The sequence below is a fragment of the Chinchilla lanigera genome, unplaced genomic scaffold, assembly GCF_000276665.1.
Source record: "Chinchilla lanigera isolate Chin_1 unplaced genomic scaffold, ChiLan1.0 scaffold00102, whole genome shotgun sequence".
NCBI classification, from domain to species: Eukaryota; Metazoa; Chordata; class Mammalia; order Rodentia; family Chinchillidae; genus Chinchilla; species Chinchilla lanigera.
Genome location: NW_004955503.1, coordinates 3,423,545 through 3,433,980, shown reverse-complemented (window position 1 = coordinate 3,433,980; position 10,436 = coordinate 3,423,545).

The following is a 10,436-nucleotide window of genomic DNA, read 5'->3' as shown; positions in this document are numbered from 1 at the left end:
CCTTAGCAATGGGGCAGACGGTAACACTGTTCACCAGTATAGAAAACACAAGAACAGAAACAGATTAGTTCACAGAGAAGATTATGAGTCCTGTTTATCACCTGTTGCTAGTATGACATGCAAACGGAAATGCCAAGTGGGCAATTGAACATATAGATCAAGAGCCCAGGGTGGAGGTCTAGGCTATGGATCTCTGCATCATCGATACACACATAACAGTAACAGTGTTTTTGATTGCTTCTGCAGATGGCTAATACCACCTGTCTTGTACTGATTGCAGTTATTTTCTCTAGTAGCGAACAGTCTTATTTCATGCTTATTTGCTGGTTTGGGAAATCAGGAAAGCCATCCTGGAAAAGGTGGCATTTGATATGGACACCTGTGAAGAAAAGATGATGGTGAATAAGAGAGTATTCTAGTCCAAAATGAGACATACAGCAAAACAATGATCTGGGAAAGACAGCTTTTCAAATATAACACAAGAAGTGTATATCTACCCAAGTTACTTTGTTCCACAAATTGTGCTAGACACTGGAAAAACAATATTGAATTAGCTGTGAGGCCTGACCTCCTTAAGAAGTCCTCCTTCAACTCTCAGTCTGACTTATAAGCATTTCCTCTGTGCTTATTAAGTACCCCACAGTAAGTTTTGTTACTGCACTTAACTACATTATATTAAAAGTTTCCTGTGTCAGGCTCCTCCACTATAACTGGAACTCTTCCCATCTTATTCAACCACGTTAGTCCTATGCCTAGCACAGTCAAGTACTCAATAAATAAATGTTCACTGTAATGAACTAAACTGCAATCAAGAAGCTTATGGTCTAGTGGGAAAAATGTGGCAGCTAAATCTACAGAGAAATATTTTGTAGGGAGATGTAAATGTCAAAAAATGATGCTAGAGCCAGGCATGCTGACATATGCCTATAATCCCAACATTGTTGGGAGGCTAAGGTGGAAGAATAAAAGTTTGAGTCCAGCCTGGGCAATTCAGTAACTTAGTGACCTAGTCTCAAAGTAAAAATAAAAAAATTTAAAAGAGCTGTGAATATAGTTCAGGGTGAAGGCCCTAGGTTGAATCCCTAGTACTGTGGGAAAAATATTGAATTAAACTGATACTCAGTGGGATATCAACAAACAGTTTTGAACAATAGGTTCTAGAATGTTTTTGAAACAAAGTGCTCTGATATAGGAGCTATAGCTATAATGCACTGGAAAGGGCAAAATGTTTGTCAAATAGGTGTTGTCCAGTAGTTCACAGCAGTCCAGCCAGTTCACACACGATAGAAACTCAGTACACATGTATTAAATAAATGGATTAAAGTGGGAGCAGAAAATAAATATGGATGCACCTACTAGCTAAGGAATTTGATGAACGTTCAGATACCTTTTAACTTCCTAGAATAATTCCACTTTCAATAGCATTATATATACTTTGGCCTTCGCTAGTGTAAATCTGTTATAACAGGGTCTTATTGCAGCTGCATAAGCTACTTAGTCCCCCACATCTCTCTTTAAATGTTCTTTCCATTAATTCATTTTAAAAAGATGTTATTTTGCATTGTTTGGCTGGGAACTCAAGTCATTTAGACTTGCATGATTAATGCTTTATGAGGAGCCTGCATGCCATCAGGTGACATACCTATATACTGAATGTTTTGATTTGGCATAAAGGAAACAGATTGAACAGTGATTATTGTGTGTGAAAATTTCCAGAGGACAGGGTCTGGCTGTTATTGATCAAAATGAACATCATTCTGCTGTCTTCGGTATTTCTTTGTGGAGACTCCTAGATATTTGCATTTGATTATAGCTTCTGCACAGCTGTTCTGCCTTCTCATATTTGCTCTGTGGTGCCAAATATTGTAGGCAATCAGAATATCAAAGCACCCTATTTCTAGGTTCCTTCAGCCTAAATGCCTGGTGACAACAAACAGTTTTATCTCTGGATCTAATTAATGTGTGAATCCAATTATTGTGCTGTACGGTCTTGGGTTTTCTAATTCAAGCCTGTGGATCTATATTGCAGCTAGCTGAGTTTGTGAACACTGCAACCTAATTGGCCAGTCAAACAGAATGGACAAATAGTATTTAACAAAAAAACAATGAAAGAAAGGGAATGCAATTTTCTCTTTCCTTGAGAAGCCACTGACTTATGTAACCACTATATTCTGGTGAATGTTGTAAGTTTTTGTTATGAAGACATTAGATTTATTTGAAATCCATTTTTAAGAAATCAATGTGTCTATTTCACCTGAGGGCTATTTTACACTGAAAACAAATAGCATTATTTTTCTAATATTGAAATAATTGCCTCTACTGCTAAAATGAATGATTTATTTCAACAGAAAAAAAGTTGACATGTGTCTAAAGCAATTTTACTTCTTATGATTATTTTATTTGCTTTATATAATTTTATCTCTATGAATGAAGTTAAAGTTGGACTTTTATATTTTATTTTGCTTAGCTCTTGTAATTTGGGCAATTGTGCCTCAAACCAGTCTTTTCTGGCTTTTGTATATCTGTACTAAAAACATTAGCCCTAAGTGAGGCCAAGATGGAAAGTTGTGTGACTACCTAAGCTCCCTGTAATAAGCAGATTAGAACGTTCCCATGTGTTCAAGGCCTAAAGGCAATAGGAAAAGAACTAATGAGAATCAGGAAAAGAGCTTACTTGAAAGAGCATTCAAATATTTTTTTTTCATTGGAGGATGAGAAGTAAACTTTCTCTATAATTATATATATGCTTAATGCTAATAATGTGGAAGACAGGAGAAATATTGGAGCATAGGTTAGAAAAATGTGAAATTTAAAATGACAAAAGAACAGTACAAGGAGGGCCTAGAAACAAGAAGTGAAGACCACTCAGTTATACCTTCTTATTTAAGGCTCCATTTTCTTCAATACAAATGAAAAGTAATTTCTACCACTTCTTCTATGCCCATGGAATAAAAAGAAACAGGTATATGCTAATTGTAACAGAAAGAAACAGGAAAGACAAACCAAAGCAATGTGATTGGCTTATGGGGCTGGGATGGAAAGGACAGGGAGCAGGGAACAGATTTGAAGAGATAGCCCAGGAACAACACCACTCTGAGTACACTTTTTTAGAGAATTTTGACTTTTGGTACCATGATACTGTTCAACATAGCAAAAATAAAAAATAAGTAAAATCAACAAGACTGTAGAAACCACTTATACATGAGTATGCATAATATTCATACATACTTACATAGAGACTAAAAAAGTGCTAAGATATAAACATGGGGAATATGAGCATCTGAGTAAAGGGACTATGGGAATTATTTATATAGTAGCAACTCACACACACACACACACACACACACACACACACTTGCTTATGGGCTGGGGATAAATTTCAAGACTTCCAGGGCATGCCTGAAATTTTGGAAGTACCGAACCCTGCATGTACTGTTTTTTCCTATGTGTCCTGCAACATTTGCTGCACAGTGCCCAATTTAGCTAATCTGTCCTTTTGTATTTTATGTCCTAGTGCCTCCTTTACTACCTTTGTACTTTGAGACCATTATTAAAATATGAATTACTTAAACACAAGCACTGAATATACTGCTGCAGTTGATCTGATAACTACGACTGGCTACTAAATGACTAATGGGCAGGCAATGTGCATTTGTTTGACAAATGTATGATTCACTAGCCAGGAGCGATAGCATACACTGTAATCTCAGAACTCAGGAAGATAAAGCAGGAGGATTGCTGCCAGTTTGAGGCCAACCTGAACTATCTAGTGAGTTCAAGACTATCTTCAACTACACAGCAATACACTGTATAAAAAAAAAGAAAAAAGAGAGAGGATGATTCACACCATAGAATAGTATGAGAGTTCATTGCACTACTCAGAACAGTGCATAATTAAAAAGGTACAAATAGTTTATTTCTGGAATTTTCTGCTTAATATTTTGATTCACTGATGACCATGAGTAACTAAGACCACAAGAAATGATATTTTGGTTAAGGGGAGACAAATATAATTTATTTATAACTTCCTAGCTAAGTCTGAAATGAGATCAAAATTAAAACTTGGAAAATGAGGAAATAATTTTAAACAGAACTATCCTAGGGCCAAGATGCTTTGAATCTTGCTTATCAGGATGTCTTATAAATTTAACAGTGTGAATCATATGCAAGTATTTCTCACTGAGTAGTTTGGATTTGATCATGCTGGGCCTTATTTTTCTTTTTGTCTCCTATTCATTGTCAAAAAAGCCCACAAGAGGATGATGTGCAATTGGCCCCACTAACAGGAACCAGAGTCAGTCTTTGCCTTCTCTGTACTTAGTGTTGACTTTGTTCTACTCTATATCATCTTTTCGTTTAGGTAGAAACACAATCTTCAAAGTGAAATTCAAAATATAAACCTAATCATGTCTCCCACTCTTGAGAGGTTTTCCTGCTTCCCCGTGTTTAGTGCATCCCAAGCCTTGTCTTTCAATCATTTTCACCCTTAAAATAAGTCAGTGTTTGAAGACTAAAGGAACTCAATGGTTCCCTTAGACTAAGCACTAGCACAAGTACAAGCCTGTAATAAGCAGGCTTGTACTTGAGTATTGTCTTTCACTGAGTATTGTCTTTCACTTGAGTATTGTCTTTCACTAAGGCAAAGGTGTATTTGGAAAGGCAAAATAATTAAAAGTACTTTAAAAATGAAAATTAAGGGGCTGGGGATTTAGCTCAGCGGCAAAAGCGCCTGCCTGGCGAGCGCAAGGTCGTGAGTTCGGTTCCCGGTACCGTAGAAAAAAACCAAAAAAAAAAAAAAAAAACAGAGCTCATTCACCTCCAAATTTGGAAACAGTTGTGGTATGGGAATATAAATAGGTGGAGATAAGTAACCAGAGGCTTAAAATGGAGCTATTTTGTGCTGGTGTATACCTGGAGCTAGCCTTGCCCTAGGTTAAATTGTGAACTATGCCAAATTTTCTTTCAAAGCTTCTAATCTCCCCTCCCTAAACATGTATTAAATTCCCTTTCTTTTTTCCTCCTGTTTCAACTCCAACAATCTTCCTTCTTTCTACTAATGGAAAAATGACTGAGATGTACTCATTGTATTAGAATGTACACATTGTATTTCCCAGGAACATTGTGGTTTTCATGGGCATTAACACCATAAATTTACAAAGTTCAGCTAAATAAGATCAAGAAGGAGGAGGGACAGTAGAGTGGCCCTGGGACTTTCCAGTACACGTGACATGACTCACATTTGTTAGGACCAGACATAACTTAGTCCACCAAGATATCACAAATACTTTCTACACTAATATAAGCCAAAAAAATCCTAAATTTAGGTTACCACCATTGTAATCTGGTTTCTATCTCAAAGCTACTTTGGCTACAGATATATGGGGAATTTCAGTCCACTTACGTTTGCAAAATATCTTTTGAAATAGGATGTCTATCTTTTTATTAAATTCAAGTTTTGAAATACTTATGAAAGCTCAAAACATGGTATTTCCTGTTCACTAACCAGTAAATTGATTCAAACTACAGTGCCATTGTCAGCTAGCAAACAAAATTACTAACAGGCATGATAAGAGAGGCTTCTGCCTTTGCTTTCTGTGTCTGAAAATACTCAGTCGTGAAACTTGTACTCTCTCAGACTTGGTGTTTTTTTGGACCTGCTTTAAAACCAAATTATCCAGAGCCTAAGATGCTACACTTTGTTTGAAATGCCATTTGGCTTTACATCATTTGCAATAATCTCTTTCCCAGCTAGCCTGATATTCTCTTTTATAGATGCTGTGGGGAGGATTCCAATGCTGGAAGGTTGGAACAGACAGATGACCTTAAAGGACCCTTCCAAATACAAGATTCTCTAATCCTCTGATTTAATTTTGATGATTCAATTTCATGACTTTGGCTACCATACAATGAAATTAGGTACACATGCTGTCTTCCATCTGCCCTCAGATATATGTCAACTTATCTCTATCCAAATTTGTCACACTGGTCATTGATTAAGTACTCCTTTACATGCAGCGTTCTACAAAGCCTTCCAAGGGACTCTGACCCACAATTATGAGTAATAGTTAGGAGCAGCAGGTGTAATTGAGATAGGCACATCAAGTTTTCATAGTGCAAGGACATCAGGGAATCTAGTCAGCCGATTAACTCTATATACTAATTTCAAGCTACTCACTAGGCAACGTTTTGACTGTAACTTAGTACAGATCATAGACTAGATAATATGATAAGAATCAGCTGATGAGCAAATCATGGTAATTACCAGTTTTTGAGCTACAAAATCTTACTCTGTATAAGGCTAATAATTTTATTCATATTAACTAACTTTTCTCACAGCAACTCTATGTAGTAAGAACTAGTATTATTCTCCTTATTTTACAGATAAGTAAATCAAGATATTCTGACTTAAAATAACTTTTCTAAGGCCAAATAGATAGTACTAGGATTCCAGTTTAAGCAATATGGTCCTAGGCTCAGAATGTCTGTTATAGTGCCAGTGCACACATACGAGCCACTCAGTAGTTTAAAAATATCAATCACCCAGCTATTTCTAAAGCTAAAGCCCCAAAACAATGCCTTCTTAATAGTGACTTACCTAGTAAAATAGCTTTAATGTGGTGTAAGAGATTATTACATACCCCAGTCAACTCACTGCCTACTAATAACAACTATTCCAATTTTTTTTATTCTCCTTCAATTTTCAACATATTCTCATTTCCCCTTGCCCTACAAAGAAGGAAAATGACATTTCCTACTTTTCAGGAAAAAAAGAAAGCTTTCATATGTCAACTCCTGCATCTCCTCAGCAAAAAACATACCAATATGTCTTTGTACAGATTTTATCATTCAGAGTTAACCTTTCTCTTGTGGTTTGTATTCTATCTTCATCTTTACTGAAATCTTATGCTATAAACTACAGCAATTCCATTCTACATATTTAACCTCATTCTTTTAATTGGATCTTTCCTACTTTTATATTTTTTCTGACTGTGCAGTTAAACAACTAAAATTGTCACTTGACCCCACATTCTTTTCTAGCAATTAATCTGTCTCTCTGCTCCTGCTCTTTACAATTTTTCCATAGTTGTCCATTTTTCATTTCTACTTTCTCTTCCCCACATTTCACTCAACTCACTCCAATTTAATTCACATTTATCTCATACTACTAAATCACCTTCTCTCCTCACCATTCACCCTGTGTTACTAAATCTACTCCCATTCCCATTCTTCTAATTTGTCCCTTAAGTATCTTTGGTGTGTGTTGCCTCCTACACAAGCAAGCAGGCTGTGCTGCCCCAATGTACAGTGCAGCCCTCAAACAACTCAAAGCCAGGGCAGCAGAGGAATAGACTAACTGATGGAGATGATCCTGGATTAGGACAATGTCTAGGAACAGAAGTTTATCCCAGAGTGCTTGCAGACCCAGGGAGATAATACAAACCTGGCCAGTACTTTTAGGGACTCCAGTGTTATACTCCTAAAGTGACTGGGTGAAAGACAACCACAGGAGATCACCACAAAGAGTGGGCCAGGATCCCTCTGTTATGGTTTGGGGTATTTTTGCAAGGGGGCACAATATAACACAGGACACGTATTTTATAAATTTATTTATAATAGTCACCCAAAGAATGATATACAAAAGAGTGCAGGAAATTTGTCCACACAACATACACCAAGAATCCAGCTGAGGGCCTGGATCCTGTGACAGTGTCCTGCATGAGTACTCCTTAAGACCTAGAGCTCATAACAATGCCTCCCACAAAACCAAGTGGAGGCCCAGAGACCATAACAATATCTCATACAGGCCTGTTTCACAGATCTGCACTGTGAAGGCCCAAAGGTCAGTGGTGGAATCTAGAAAGTCTATTCCAGCGGGATGAAGGATCTGTGTTAGCAGGCTGAGGGATCCTCACTGGAGCCAGGAAGTGAAGCTTAGAAGAACCAGAGCTCCCCCAAAAGGTACCACAGCCATCCTCAGCAACAGTGAGGTCCTGAGCTCCTCCACTGATGAAGATGGCTGAGGTCACAGTCATGGCCAGTCTGTGATTGCTCTTTGAGTGGCCCGGGTCTGGGTCCTGCACACTTCCTGAACTGACTAAGAAGCAGAACCAGGTGGGCTGCAATCTGCTCCCATCACAACAGTTCCAAGCTGAAAGTCACAGAGAGAGTCAGGTATTGCCCACCTACGTCCTGGGGGCAGGGCAGAAGACCCAGGACCCCTCTGCCATTACATTCTGAGTCTCTGCCCTCCATGCACCTGCAACAGACAGGAGGTCCTCACTCAGAAGGCCCAGGGACTGCTCTCACTGTTCACCTGTGGGCCCTTCCTGCAAGTGCCCTGCGCCGAGTGAGGGAGAGCTCTAAGAGTTGTTGGTCCCGCAATTCAAGTCCATGCTTTACTTGTGCTGGAATCCCTGAGGGGTAGCATGCTTGGGCAGTCCGTGATTGCTGTCGGCCCGGCATCTGGTTCCTGTATGTGTCCTGAACTGACTGGAGACACAGAATCAGGTGGTTTATAAACTGTCGACTCTACAGTTCGTGTCTCTGTTTTGCCTACACTCTGAACTGCATGGGGACATAGGTCCACTGGACTGGGATTGTCACACCAGTGCAACCCAAATCTGAGCCATGCATGTATCCTGAACTACAAGGGGACGCTGGATCAGACAGTCTGCCATCAGCTGACACCAATGCCCAAGTCTGAGACCTGGGATAACTAGATACATATCAACACGTGCCGAAAAACCAGAGACTAAGTAGTGCTTCTCAGGGGTCACTGAGGGGCAAACCTGACCAACAGGAAAACTAGGGACACTAGTGGCCTTTGCTGTGTAGCCACTGAACAGGGAAACTGAGCTTTCTGCATCTGATAGCAAACATGATAAAACGAAGGACTAAAACACAATCCCAGAACTTCACCCCACTCAGAACAAGTCCAAGAGACATCGACATAGGAGAACTTGGTAAACACATGCCTGAAATAGCTGAAATGATTCAAATGGAAGTAAAGAAACAAATCTGTAAGGCCATAGAAGAGATGAGATCAGAAATAATCTCTCAGGCAAAAAATGAATTGACAAAAACAATGAAGGAACTACTCAAAAAGTCTGAAGAAGAAACATATTAGAAAATAGAAGAACAAAGGCAATGGACAGAAGCATTCAATGAAAAATGTAGAAAGGACTTACAACACAAGAACCAGATACAAATAGACTTCCAGGAAAACAAAACTTCCATTGAAACTGCCAAAACTGCTTGAATGATGCTGAAGATAGAATCTCAGACTTTGAAGACATCATGGCAGCTAGCAATCGTGAAACAAAGGGTCTTGTAAAACCAACAAGGATCCAGGAAAAGTCAATTCAACAGCTACAAGATGAGGCAAAGAGGAATAATGTACGACTTATAGGAGTCAATGAAACAGCAGGAGGCAACACAACTGACATAAAAAGAATATTTGCAGAAATAATAGCAGAAAATTTCCCAAGTATGGAAAGAGAATATGATATACAGGTAAATCACACATATAGAACTCCAACCAACCACAACCAAAATAAAACTACACCAGACATATAATAGTCAAATTCCCAGATCTCCAGCAAAGAACAGAATATTAAAAGCTGCTAGAGAAAAGAAACAGATTACCTATAAAGGAAAGCCCATCAGAATCACAGCATACTCCTCAGCACAAACCATGCAATCGAGAAGAGCTTGAAGCGAAGTATTACAGGTCCTGAGAGAGAACAGCTACCAACCAAGACTGATGTAACCTGCCAAACTATCACTCAAATTCAACAAAAAAATAAAATATTTTCAGGACAAAGAGCAACTGAAGAACTTCTTGAATGCCAAGCCAGCATAAGAGAGTACTAAAGGATATCCTAGACAGAGAAAAATCTGACCACACCTTCAAGAACAACAGTAGAAATGAAACGTCAAGAAGAGCAAGGAAGTAAACAGGTAGAAAAAGTAGGACACCAATGCAAGTAAATAACATGACAATGATAAATCAATACATATCGGTTATAACCATAAATGTAAATGGCCTCAATTCTTCAGTCAAAAGAAACAGACTGGCAGAGTGGATTAACAAGCAAAATCCAACAATATGCTGTATTCAGGAAACACATTTCACTCAAAAGGAAATCCATAGACTAAAAGTCAAAGGATGGAAAGCAATCCTCCATGCAACAGGAACTGAGAAAAAAGCAGGTATAGCTAGTATGTTTGCAGACAATGTAAACTTCAAACCAACAACAATCAAAAGAGCCTTCTTTTACTCTTAAAAAAAAAAGAAAGAAAGAAAAAGAGGAGCAGCTGCTGAACAAGGACTTGGAGAACAGGAGAATGCAGAATAAGCACGAGGAGTCAGAGGTCCATGGACTGGGGTCATGAGAGCCTCTCAGAAGCTGTAAACCAGGAGGACCTTGCACAAT